Below are 13,653 nucleotides of genomic sequence, written 5' to 3'. Positions count from 1 at the left end.
TGTGCATATTTTTATAGGACTCCTCCAGCCTTGTATACCATTCAGAACTACAGACAAGGATTAGGTCTTCATTCTTTGTGACTTTTATATTTCTCTCTATAAAAAAAGTCAACATGTTAAAGAAGTGATTGTGTAGCTATTGCATCCCAGCATTTTAAGGGATTGCATTAATAACACAGCTCCATCATGGAGGTGACTACTTGGGACCTCCTTCTGTTTCTCAGAGCAGATATACCACATTTTCTGGACTATAAGGGCTCATGCCCACGGGCCGGGTCCGTGCTGTAGACCGCAAATTGCAGTCCGCAATGCACGGGCTCGACCGCGGGGCAGCCGCATCCGGAAGTCCGCAACGCAAAAAGGTAGTGCATGTACTACTTTGTTTGCGGTGTGAAGGCACGGCCAGAAACACCACAGAAGCATTCCGTAGTGCTTCCGTGGAGTTACGATCCATGCCTCCGTTCCGCATCTCCGTGATTGGGGACCCATTGAAGTGAATGGGTCTGCTATACGTGGTGTGGGGTGCACACGGTCGATGCCCGTGTATTGCGGACACCCTGTATGCAGGCCGCAATACGGCATGGGCCACAATAAGGGCATGAGCCCTTAGACGCACATTTTTCCCCCAAAAGTGGAGGAAAAATTGAGGTGTGTCTTAAAGACCGAATGCTAATGACTACTTCCATTATAGAAGCTGTCATTAGCATCCGGGGGAAGGGGCAGCGAGTAGTGAGGCTCTACTCACCCTCCCTGGTCTTCTTCCATTCTGCACTGTGTCTTGGCTGCTTACAGCGTCAGAATGTAGTGCACGCAGGAGCACACTATAACCTGACACTGTGTAATATCAGGTCACAGTCCAGAACCGGGCCCGGAAAAAGTGGTGAAGTGAGCGGTGAGCCAAGGATCTGCAGAGTGGCAGCTCTGTCCGGAGCAAGCAAGGTAAGTTTATTATAATTTTTTTATGTCTTGTCTGAGGTCTAGTGTTGAGCGAATCGAGGTTCGGATTATAGATATAAATGTAATTTGTTCAAACACTTCAGGGGAGATTTATCAAACTTGAATAAGGTAGAACCAACTCAGTTGGCCACCAATCAGATTCCACCTTTCATTTTCCACAGCTACTCTATTTCCACAGCTACACTATTTCCACAGTAAATTTTTCTGCAGCGGACGTGGGTCTGGCGGCGAGGGACTGGAACAAGGGGATACTAGTATAAAAGTTATCCGCGTACAGGTGGTAACCCTTATCTAGCAGTGGGTGCATAAGGTCCCACACAAGTTTCCTGCTAACACCCACAGTGGGGGGACATTCTGGAGGTTGAATACGGGAATCTCGCCCCTCGTACACACAAAACTTGTAAGCGTACCCTGAGGTACTCTCACAAAGTTTGTACAGCTTCACGCCATACCTCGCTCACTTTGAGTTAACATACTGGCGGAAAATGAGTCTCCCCTTGAATGAAATGAGAGACTCATCCACCGCGACCTCCCTTCCAGGTACGTAGGCCTGTACAAATTTGGCCCCAAAGTGATTGATGACCGGCCTGATTTTGTACAGGATCACCTCGGGGGGTACATGCTGCATTATCTGAATAATGCAGGCATTTCCGGATGGCCTCAAACCGGGAGCGTGTCATGGCCATACTGTAAAGTAGGGTCTGGTAGAGGATGTCCCCACTCCAGTAATGCCTGACACTTGTTTTCTTGACTAGGCCCATATGCAGCACGAGGCCCCAAAATGTCCTCATCTCAGATGCACTGACCGGCATCCAGCCACTGGGCCTAGCCAAAAAGGAGCCCGGGTGTTGAGCAACAAACTGTTGGGCGTACAGGTTCGTCTGCTCCACCATTAGATTTACCAGTTGGTCACTGAAAAAAATGACAAAAAAAAGTCATATTCAGTGAAGCCCACTGTGGAAATCTGGATTCCTGGTTGGCCTACACAATCAGGAATCACAGGCTCAAATCACTCTGGGGTATACCAGACAAGTTCAACCGCAGGGGGCTCCGAAGGATTTAACTGGTGGGCCGGAAAACTAGTACGAGCCCCAGAGCTGCTCGTACTAGGGTGGGCCACAGGTTCCCTAACATGGCAGTCCCCTTGCTCTGCCTGGTGGTGTCTCCGCCGCCTTGGGGGCTCATCATCATCGCTAGATGATAAGGAGGACGCGGATGACAACAGGAAAGTGGGGTCATCCTCGTCCTCACTGGGACTCTTGGACTCGGAGGCAAGCTGCGCGTATGCCTCTTAGGCCGAGAACATCCGGCGGGCCATAGGGGAGTGTGTGTCTCCGTGTGTATGTGCGTTCGTGTAAAATTCAAAACCGCTGATCAACTGTCCGAAGTTGATCAGCGGCGGGGTGTGCGATGCGCTAACAGTGGCCGGACGCTAAGAGTGCCGGCTACAGTCAGTGTACGCACAAAAAATAAAATAAAAAAACTGCCTGCGCCCCAAAAAAGTTGGGGGGGGGGGGGGCAGGTTGGCAAGAGGCAGCACCCCTGCGGGGTCTAGGGTCACAAATCAAACTTTTTTTTCCACTAACTTTCCCTTTTATATCCCTGCATAGCCCAACCTTTCCCTAGGTTTTCCCTAATTACCTGGCTGATCAGATGGGGGGTGCTGGGGCACAGATCGGGTCCTGGGGCAAGGATGGTTGCTGAAGCACAGATGGAGTGATGCTGGCTGAGATCCGACGACGTGCAGGCAGCGCTCCACTCTCCTCTGCTCCCCGGACACAAAAGGAGGAGGAGAGGAGTGCTGCCAAGATTTGAATCTCCCGCCCGCCCACCTACCAATCAGAGGCAATCCTGAGAGGTGATGTCACATCACCTCTCATGATCGCAGGATGGTGATTGGTGGTGTAAAATCACACCACCGATCACCATCCTGTTCCGGGTTATCGGGTCCTCAGAGACCTGAATAACCCGGAAACGCAGCAAACAGCAGGTCTGAATTGACCTGCGGTTTGCTGCAATCGCCGACATGGGGGGGTCACAGGACCCCCGGCGCATCTAGCCAAGGTGCCTGCTCAATGATTTGAGCAGGCACCGGGTTACGATCACCGCCCACCGGGCGGCGGTGATCGGAACTATACATGACGTACCGGTACGTCATGTGTACTTAAGTACCAGGACAACATGCTGTACTGGTACGGTTAAAAAAAACCTTTTTGGGAAAAATACTCCATTTTACAATGCTTGCTGCATCTGTACATGTGAAATTCAAGCGTTATGTACTGCTGTCATATTCTGTTAGTAAAAAAAAACACCCATTTTGGGCAAAGTACTTAATTTGCAGCCTTGTCTGTATCTGTCAGTGTGAGATACACGCTTTAGATACTGCTGTGCTATTCTGTTATTATAAAAACACCCATTTTGGGCAAAATACTTAATTTCCGGCCTTGTCTTCATCTGTCAGTGTGGAATTCAAGCGTTATATACTGCTGTCATATACTGTTATTAAAAAAAAACACCCTTTTTGGGCAAAGAACTTATTATTGCAGCGTTTGCTTCATCTGTGATTGTTAAAACAAGCTTGAAATACTTCAATAATTTTCTGGGTTTTAAAAAACACCCACTTTTGGCAATACCGTCCATCTGGGCCCTCTGCCGCATTAGTCAGTGTGCAATTTAAGCTATAAATAGAGCTATAAACTTCTGGGTTTTAAAAAACACCCTTTTTGGTCAAAATACTCAATTTTACAGCCCTTGCTGCATCTGTACGTGTGAAATTCAAGCGTTATATACTGCTGTCATATTCTGTTACTAAATCAACACCCATTTTGGGGCAAAGTACTTAATATTGCAGCCTTTACTGCATCTGTGATTGAATTACTTGAAATGCTTCTATAATTTTCTGGGTTTTAAAAAAACACCCATTTTGTGCAAAATACTTAATTTGCGGCCTTGTCTGCATCTGTACTTGGGAGACACACGTTTTAGATACTACTATGCTGCTCTGGTATTAAAAAAACACCCATTTAGGGCAAAAAACTAAATTTCCGGCCTTGTCTGCATCTCTACGTATTAGATACACGCTTTAGATACTGTTGTTCTATTCTGTTATTAAAAAAACACCCATTTAGGGCAAAAATCTTAATTTTGCAGCATTTGCTTCATCTGTCATTGTGAGATACACGCTTTAGATACTGTTGTTCTATTCTGCTATAAATAAAAACACCCATTTAGGGCAAAAAAAAATATTTCTGGCCTTGCCTGCATCTGTACATATGAGATACACGCTTTAGATACTGCTGTGCTACTCTGGTATTAAAAAAACACCCATTTTGTGCATAAATCTTCATTTGCGGCCTTTTCTACATCTGTACGTGTGAGATACACGCTTTAGATACTGTTGTTCTATTCTGCTATTAAAAAAACACTAATTTTTCCTCCAGATGCGTCAGAATCCAGGAAAACTGATATACAATTCTTACCAGATGGTATAAAACCCCAGATGTAACTTGTCGCTTCTCATCCTCGGGTTCTGACGTATGCTGGAGACGTTTTATCACATCTGGTGGACCTGCCCACTAATCATATCATGGTGGTCCAAAATATTTAAGCATTGCAATTTAATTTGCAAAACACATTTTTCCCCTTGTCCCAAACTTGCTCTCTTGGGACTTCACTCTCAGTTGCTTAGTTCCTTACCCTTAAAACTTTTCAAAAAACTATTGACGGCGGCCCGCTTATTAATACCCAGGTACTGGCTAACCCCTGACCTTCCCCCGCTTGATCACTGGTTTAACAAAATTGATTACATTTATAGGTTTGAAGAAATGTCCGCATGGGAAAGCCACTCAGACAGAAACTTCAGTGCCCTCTGGAAACTTTGGCGGGACTTCAGGAAATATTCTCTGTGACTCTAACCCACATGGGTTTCACAACCCTTATAGTGTAGAAATCACTTTTGTCTTATGGCGCAGACCTCCACATGTTTGTGTTATTATTATTGTCATAATACCTAATGTAAGGTGATGCTGTATGACACACATACGTGTCCATCACCATTTGCCTGTACTTTTGCTCTTATGGTTAAAACAAAATAAAAATATATAATTTTTTTATTTAAAAAAAACAAAACACCCATTTAGTGCAAAAATCTTAATTTTCGGCCTTGTCTGCATCTGTACATGTGAGATAAATGCTTTAGATACTGTTGTTCTATTCTGCTATTAAAAAAACACCCATTTAGGGCAAAAATCTTAATTTTGCAGCCTTTGCTTCATCTGTCATTGTGAGATACACCCTTTACATACTGCTGTGCTATTCTGGTATTAAAAACAAACACCCATTTTGGGCAAAAATCTTAATTTGAGGTGTTGTCTGCATCTGTACGTGTGAGATATACGCTTTAGATACTGCTGTGCTATTCTGAAATTTAAAAAAAACACCCATTTTGGGCAAAAAAACTTAATTTGTGGCCTTGTCTGCATCTGTACGTGTGAGATACACGCGCTAGATACTGTTGTTCTATTCTGTTATTAAAAAAACAGCCATTTTGGGCAAGATCCTAAATTTTAGAAATATGAGGAGAGCGCCAAATAAGGGACGTGGCCCTCTCGGGGTGCTGCTGGTGGTGCTCCTGTTGCAGGCAGAGGATGTGGTTGATTTATGTCAGCTACACGCACAAGTGAAACACCTTCCTCATGTGCGAGTAGGCAACAGAACCTTTAGCGGTATTTGGTCAGGCCTAATGCGGCTCTACAAATTTTGAGGCAAGAACAAGTACAGGCGATAGTAGATTGGGTTGCTGACAATTGCCTCCAGTTCCTTTACATTGTCTCTCACCCAGTCTCTGAAATATCAGAGTTGGCACCTGCAGCCGGTGTCCATCAGTCTTTCACCTCACCCCCTTGCAAATCAGCCAAGCAGTCTGAGCCCTAAGTCATGCAGCAGTCTCTTCTGCTTATTGCTGACTATGCTAGCAGGGTTTCCAAGGGCCATCCACCTAGCCCTGCCCCAGAAGTGGAAGAGATTGATGCACCGATGCCCAACCACTTATGTTTCAAGATGAGTACATGGGAGGACCATTGCAGCACGTCTTGGATGATGACGAAACACAGGTGCCAACTGCTGTGCAGACCGACAAGGAGGGCAGGGGTGAAGACTGGGTGGAAGATGATGTGGAGGACAATGAGGTCCCCGACCCCACATGGAATCAAGGTCATGCAAATGACCTGTGTAGTTCGGAGGAAGAGGCGGTGGTCGCACAGAGCCGCCAGTGCAGCAGAAGAGGGAGCAGGGTGCAAAAGCAGAGCGGCCGTCCCCTAGACAGTACACCTGCTACTGCCCACCGCAGCAAGAACCCGAGCACACCAAAGCCAGCTCCAAGGAGTTCCGTGGCGTGGCAGTTCTTCAGACAATGTGCTGATGACAAGACACGAGTGGTTTGCAAGCTGTGCAATCAGCGCCTGAAGCGAGGGATAAACGTTCTCAACCTGAGCACAACCTGCATGACCAGGCATCTAAGTGCAAAGCACAAGCTGCAGTGGAGTAGGCACCTCAAAAACCAAGAAAGGTCTCTGGCTCCTCCTGCTTCCTCTTCTGCTGCAGTCTCGGCCTCTTCATCCACCTCAGGAGTGACAGTGGCACCTGCCACCCCGCAAGCAGAGGATCTGCCAGCAACACCACGACCTGGGTCACCAAGCATCTCCACAATGTCCCACAGAAGTGTTCAGTTCTCCATCTCCCAAACACTGGAGCAGAAGAGGAAGTACCCCCCTACCCACCCGCGATCCCTGGCCCTGAATGCCAGCATTTCAAAATTACTGTCCTTTGAAATGCTGTCATTCCGTCTGGTGGAGATGGAGAGTTTTAAAAGCATTATGGCGGTGGCTGTCCCACAGTATGTCATGCCAGCCGTCACTACTTTTCCAGGCGTGCCATCCCTTCCCTGCACAACCAAGTGGAGGGAAAAATCAGGTGTGCACTGTGCAATGCCATCTGGGGCAAGGTCCACCTAACTACGGATACGTGGACCAGTAAGCACGGTCAGGGATGTTATATCTCCATAACAGCACTCTGGGTAAATGCAGTGGAAGCTGGGCCTGAGGCGGATAGCAGTTTGCTGTATGTCCTTCCCCCACCGAGGATTGCAGGGCACTTCAGTTTGCCTCCTGTTGCTTCCTCCTCCTACTCCACTTCCTCATTCTCTACCGGCTCATCATCTGGTCAGCGTAACACCTTCACCACCAACTTCAGTACAGCCAGGGGTAAACGACAGCAGGCAGTTTTAAAACGTATCTGTTTGGGGGACAAACCCCACACCACGCAGGAGATGTGGACTGACCTTGAACAACAGATGAGAGGTTGGTGCCAGTGAGCCTCAAGCCCGGCCTGGTGGTGTGCAATAATGGGTGAAATCTCGTTGCAGCTTTGGGACTAGTCGGTTTGACGCACATCCCTTGCCTGGTGCATGTGCTGAATTTGGTTGTGCAGAGGTTCCTTAAAAATTACCCCGATATGTCAGAGCTGCTGCATAAAGTGCGGGCGTCTGTGACCGCTTTCAGCCTTCTCACCCTGCAGCTGCTCGCCTGTCAGCGCTGCAGCATAACTTTGGCCTTCCAGCTCACCGCCTCATATGCAGCGTGCCCACAAGGTGGAACTCCACCTTGCACATACTGGCCAAACTGTGCGAGCAGCAGCAGGCGATAGTGGAGTTTCAGCTGCAGCACGCACGGGTGAGTCGCTCTGCGGAACAGCACCACTTCACCACCAATGACTGGGCCTCCATGCAAGACCTGTGTTCCTTGTTGTGCTGTTTCGAGTACTCCGCCAACATGGCCAGTGACGATAATGCCGTTCTCAGCTTTACTATCCCACTTGTATGCCTTCTTGACAAAACGCTGCTGGCGATGATGGAAGAGGATGTGGCACAGAAGAAGGAGGAGGAAGAAGGATCATTTCATAGGGTTTCCGGCCAGTCATTCACAAGTGGCTCTGAGGGTGGGTTCCTGCACCCACAAACACCAGGTACACAATTGTCCAGCTAGGGCACAGTTCTGGAGGATGAGGAGGAACCGTATTTACAGCAGGTTGGCACCCAAACCAGCTCATGGCCATCACTGGTGCGTGGCTGGGGGGATGCAGAGGACACAGACGATACACCTCCCACAGAGGACAGCTTTTCGTTGCCTCTGGGCAGCCTGGCACACATGAGTGATTACATGCTCCAGTGTCTCCGCAATGACTGCCGACTTGCCCACATTCTAATGTGCTGATTACTGGGTGGCCACGCTGCTGGATCCCTGTTACAAGGACAACGTACCGTCCTTAATTCCATCATTGGAGCGTGATCGTACGATGCACGAGTACAAGCGCACGCTGGTAGACGCGTTGCTGGTGGCATTCCCACCTGACAGCGGGGGCACAGTGGAAGCACAAGGCGAATGCAGAGGAGGATGAAGAGGTCACCAATGCAGCTGGGGCACCACCAGCATCTCAGAAGGCAGGGTTAACATGGCCGAAATGTGAAAAAGCTTTGTCAGCATGCCACAACAACCAGCACCACCAGCTGATATGAAACATGTTAGCAGGAGGCAGCATTTCACCACCATGTTGGAGCAGTATGTGTGCACATGCCTACACGTACTGAATGACGGGTATGCCCCCTTCAACTTCTGGGTCTCCAAATTGGGCACATGGCCTACATTCTTGGGTGACATTAAAATTTTTTTACTGTGAATAAACCCCTGCTCTGCATTGGTGACAGGGACCGAAATTTTTAAAAATCATCTGTTCCATTGGTGGGTGACATTACCCATTTCTGGTGAAGAAAAAACCCTGCTCTGCATAGGTGACAGGGAAGTAAATTTGTAAAATTCATCTTTAATTGGCCCTTTCATTCAATCCTTCTGCTTTAATAACTTGTCCCACATTTCAGCTCGATCACATTGCAGCCATTGTCCTCCCTTGGATGTGGTATCCCTTTCTCACGATCCCTCTCCGGCGTGGAACCCTGATTCGCCAATAACCGTGATCAACATGGTAGGCTCAGAAAAGAACATAAAAAGTTGATAGAGAAGATATCTAAATGGATCGTGGACGTCACGGGGACGTGCGATCAGGCAGAAGTTATCTAGAGTCAACAAAGCGGCAGCAGGGCCTCACCTGTCTAACGTTTCCAAATCCAAAATACCCCAGTGACATTCCCTATATTTTTTTATTAATCATTCTAATAACAGGACATCTTAAGAGTCCTGTATTGTTATTTATCGTCACTACCTCCCCGAGTCGGGAGTGGGTAATTGCCGCACGCCCCCTCCTTTCCTTCAATTCTTCCGTTTTAATAGTTTCTCCCACATTTCCGGTCGATCACAATTAAATTTCATCCATTGATCTCCCTTGTGGTCTCACTTTCTCACGATCCCTGTTCGGCATGGAACCCTGATTCACAGCTAACAGTGATCAACATGGTAGGCGCAGAAAAGAACATAAAAAATGTATAGAGCAGATATTCAATTGGATTGTGAACATCACGCGGACGTGCGACATGGTGGGGCAGTATGTTTGCACACGCCTACACAAACTGACTGATTGGTCTGCCCCCTGAAACTTCTGGGTCTCCAAATGGGCACATGGCCTGAGCTTGCCCTTTACTCCTTGGAGGTGCTGGCCTGCCCTGCAGCCAGTGTATTGTCTGAACGTGTGTTTAGCACGACTGGAGGGGGTTATCACAGGTTATATTTCCCAATGTTTTGGGGTGTACCCTAATTTAAAAATATATAAATATATGTAAAACCAAAAAGCAGTTTAGGCTACCTCCTCCACCGCTGTTTCCACCTACACCGCCAAATCCACAGCCTCCTCAACCTCCTACTCCATATGGACCTCGTCCTCTTAGATCAAGATTATTTATTTTTATTTTTATGCATTTTATGTTATTTTAAGTCATTTCCCTATCCACATTTGTTTGCAGAGCACTTGCCATGCTCTTAACCACATTTTTATGCCATTTGCAGCCTTCTAGACATTTTCATGACATTTTTACAGCCATTTTAGTGCTCAAAAGTTTGGGTCCCCATTGACTTTAATGGGGTTCAGGGTCAAGTTCGGGTCCCGAACTCAAACTTTTTTGTGAAGTTCGGACGAACCCGTCGAACCCGAACATCCAGGTGTCCCCTCAACTCTACTATTGAGTTATTTAATCAGCACTTCAGGTAATATCTATTTATTCTATATGGCTTGGGCACTGTTAAACAGCACAGTTAAACAATACATGTTTCTGTGTTTTACAGCATCAGCACAATGACCCCCAAAAAGAGCGGCCACAGTGTGTCCCTGACATATAGTACATGTAATGTATTTTATATGTGAGCAACCAGTCAGCGGTCAATGCTTCCTCCTGGCAAATATAGCTCATAATGAGCATATCTTATACATAAAATCTATCGACAGATGTGGAATTCACATGGTGTGACATTTTTCTCACTAATCGTTCTAATCTCTTATGTATGAATTATTGTCATTTTGCATATCATGATGACATCATACAGTGATGTCATAAAGACTTACTCCCTTACAAACACTGCCTGATGCTGTGCCCTGTATCAGTGTCTTCTCCATTGGACACACAGTAGTTCTGTTCTCCTGCACCCTTAGCGCCTACAGGAAGCAATTTAACTAAAGATGCCTGGTTTCATTTAGACCATGATATGGTTTCTGCTCAGAATGCAATAAATAAATTAACAAATTAATATAAAATAAATAAATAACAATGTATTTAGAAGTTCAATATATTGATATATACACTGTAAAATGATGATAAACATGTTGGATGTCTGACATCTGAAATCTGACGATGGATATTTGAAAAATCTGCAGTACTGAAATCTGAAATCCACTAGATTTTTTTTTTTTTGGTTACAATAAGTCTTGGTGGGAATTTTGAAAACCAGCATCCACATCAAGTACTGTATAATGTACTGTAAATTGTTCTCTTTCTGTCATCCTTCTCATAATTATGTCATTATTATAAAGGAATTCTTAAAAATTTGAGTGAATTACAGTAGCCATAAAATTAAGACTCTTGTAATATGTGGGCTTGCTAGTTTTGAACGTCCCCTTTAAGAAATCTGGTATATATTGTACACTAAACAATAGTGCAGAAGGAAAACAGGCTGAAGCTTCCCCATGGCAATATGCTGTAATTAGTTTAAATAAAATTGTGAAGGAAGCCCTGTTATGTATGTGTAAGATGTTTTCCATCATGATGTAATCAATATGCCCTGAGTTATATGTAGCCGTAACTCAGAAGTCTAGAAGCCTTTCTCTGAAGGCTTAGCTAGACAATAGTGAAATATATACACTGTCACACATCCATATACATAAATCTATACATGCACACTAGTGTTGTGTGAAGCAAAGCTTTTAAAGCAGAATTCGGTCTAAAGGTTTTGAAAACTTTGATTCACAACAAATCCTAATTTCCTCGCACTTAATGGTAACAAATCAGGTTTTACTAAAATGGCGGCTGTATGTGTTACAAAGCAAAAAACAAGCTAAGCCCAGGAAAGCAAGATCACCCATAATGTCGTGTAGCCATGCAATCCGCAGATAGCCATCCCTTGTGATGTCACAGCCCTATAAAACCCTCATCCCACGTGGTCTCCGCCATTGTCCTGTAAGCTGAGCATAGGGAGAGACGTGACAAGTGCTCATGCGCTAGGGACAGTGTTGATTAAAAAAATGTATAGAAGAATATTGGTGATGGAGAGTACAGGGAGAGTGAACGGACACTTATTCTGCGTCAGTTTTATTTATTCCTACATTTACTGTACTTATTCCTACATCAGCTGTAAGCTAAGGTATGTAATTCAAAACTAATAAGATAGAAGCCTTTTTTATTCCAGTGCCAGCGTGCCAACCAATACCATTCAGCCCCTTGGGGGGGGGGGGGTCTTAATGATTACCATGCTCTTTTTTTGCTGGCTTTACTTCTTTAAAATCTCAGCTAGATGTCAGGAGGTTACCTCTTCAAAAAGGTCAGCAAGATGAGAGGAGTTGCTGGATGTTCCTGATTACATATTCTGATTGATAATAGATTATGTGGAAAAGGAGTAAAAAAAGATGGCAGAAGAAGGGCTATCACCTGTAGGGTAGGAGAGGGCTGGGGTTGGAAAAATGGGTATTCCTGAGCTGAATAGTATTCTGTGTTAACTGTCAAATAACCAGCAGGAGATTGTATGCCAGAATAGCAATAATATTATTGTCCCCACACCTAACCAGCCAAACCCCATTCCAGCAACAGCCCCTGTTTAAAGGTGCATAAAAGGTGCATGATGACCGACTATACAGTGCATTATTAAGCCCTTAAGGACCAGGCCATTTTTCACCTTAAGAACCAGACTGATTTTTGCAAATCTGACATTTGTCACTTTATGTGGTAATAACTTTCAAACGCTTTTACTTATCCAGGCTATTTTGAGATTATTTTCTCGTCACATATTGTACTAAATTTGAATCAAAATATTTCATTTTTATTCATAAAAAATACAAAACTTACCAAAAATTTTGAAAAATTCACAACTTTCCAAATTTCAATTCCTCTGCTTTTAAAACAGATAGTGATACCTCATATAATAGTTATTACTTTACATTTCCCATATGTATACTTCATGTTTGGATCATTTTGTGAATGCAATTTTATTTTTTGGGGACGTTAGAAGGCTTAGAAGTTTAGAACCAAATTTTGAAATTTTTCTGAAAATTTCCAAAACCCACTTTTTAAGGACCAGCTCAGGAATGAAGTCACTTTGTGAGGCTTACATAATAGAAACTACACAAAAATGACCCCAGTTTAGAAACTACACCGCTCAAGGTATTAAAAACTGATTTTATAAATGTTGTTAAACCTTTAGGTGTTTCAGGAGGTGGAGCTAGCAACGGACGGAGATTGCCACCTGAAAACTTAGCTCCGTGTACTAGAACGCCCTTCTAGCCTGGTATTACCGCAAAAATGATCGACGATGGTCAAAATCGGAAACCTTAAGGCAGGGGAACATACCGGGCACCCGAAATCTGGGACAAGCGGTGGAGACATGGAGAAATTCATAAAGAAAGCCGCTGCCACTTACGTCTCCAGGAATTCCAAGATGGCGCCGGCAACCCCACGAGCGACTAGCCAGAGACAGCCAGAAGATGTAGGAGCAGCTTGCGGAGGTGAGACTAAACCAGACAACCTCCCTATTTCCCGATCATACTTAAAAGAAATACTGGCATCTTCCCTTACCTACGCTCTGGAACTGCTGAGCGCAGACCTGACAAGCATAAAGCAGGATGTTCGCCAGATAGGGACAAGAGTCGAATCTCTAGAAAACTCTCAAACCCTAATCCTCCAACACCAAGCAGCAGTATCGCAACGCCTGAAAGTGGTGCAAACTAACCTAAACGCTGTGTACAACACAATTGAAGATCAAGAAAATCAGGGGAGACGCAATAATCTGCGATTCCGCAGAATCCCTGAAACAGTGGGTACAGGCGAGATTGCTCAACTATGTCTGCAACTTCTGGGTCCAGAGTCTGCCCATGAAATCATACTTGAAAGAGCACACAGAGCCCTTCGCCCGAAACCGCCTTCACATAAACCGCCAAGGGACATAATTTGTAAGTTCCTGAGTTTTCCAGTGAAATAGGCCATTTTATCCAGAG

This window comes from Bufo gargarizans, chromosome 1, assembly GCF_014858855.1.
Source record: "Bufo gargarizans isolate SCDJY-AF-19 chromosome 1, ASM1485885v1, whole genome shotgun sequence".
Classification (NCBI taxonomy): domain Eukaryota; kingdom Metazoa; phylum Chordata; class Amphibia; order Anura; family Bufonidae; genus Bufo; species Bufo gargarizans.
The sequence above is the reverse complement of the archived record's forward strand: the minus strand, read 5'-3'. Positions refer to the sequence as shown.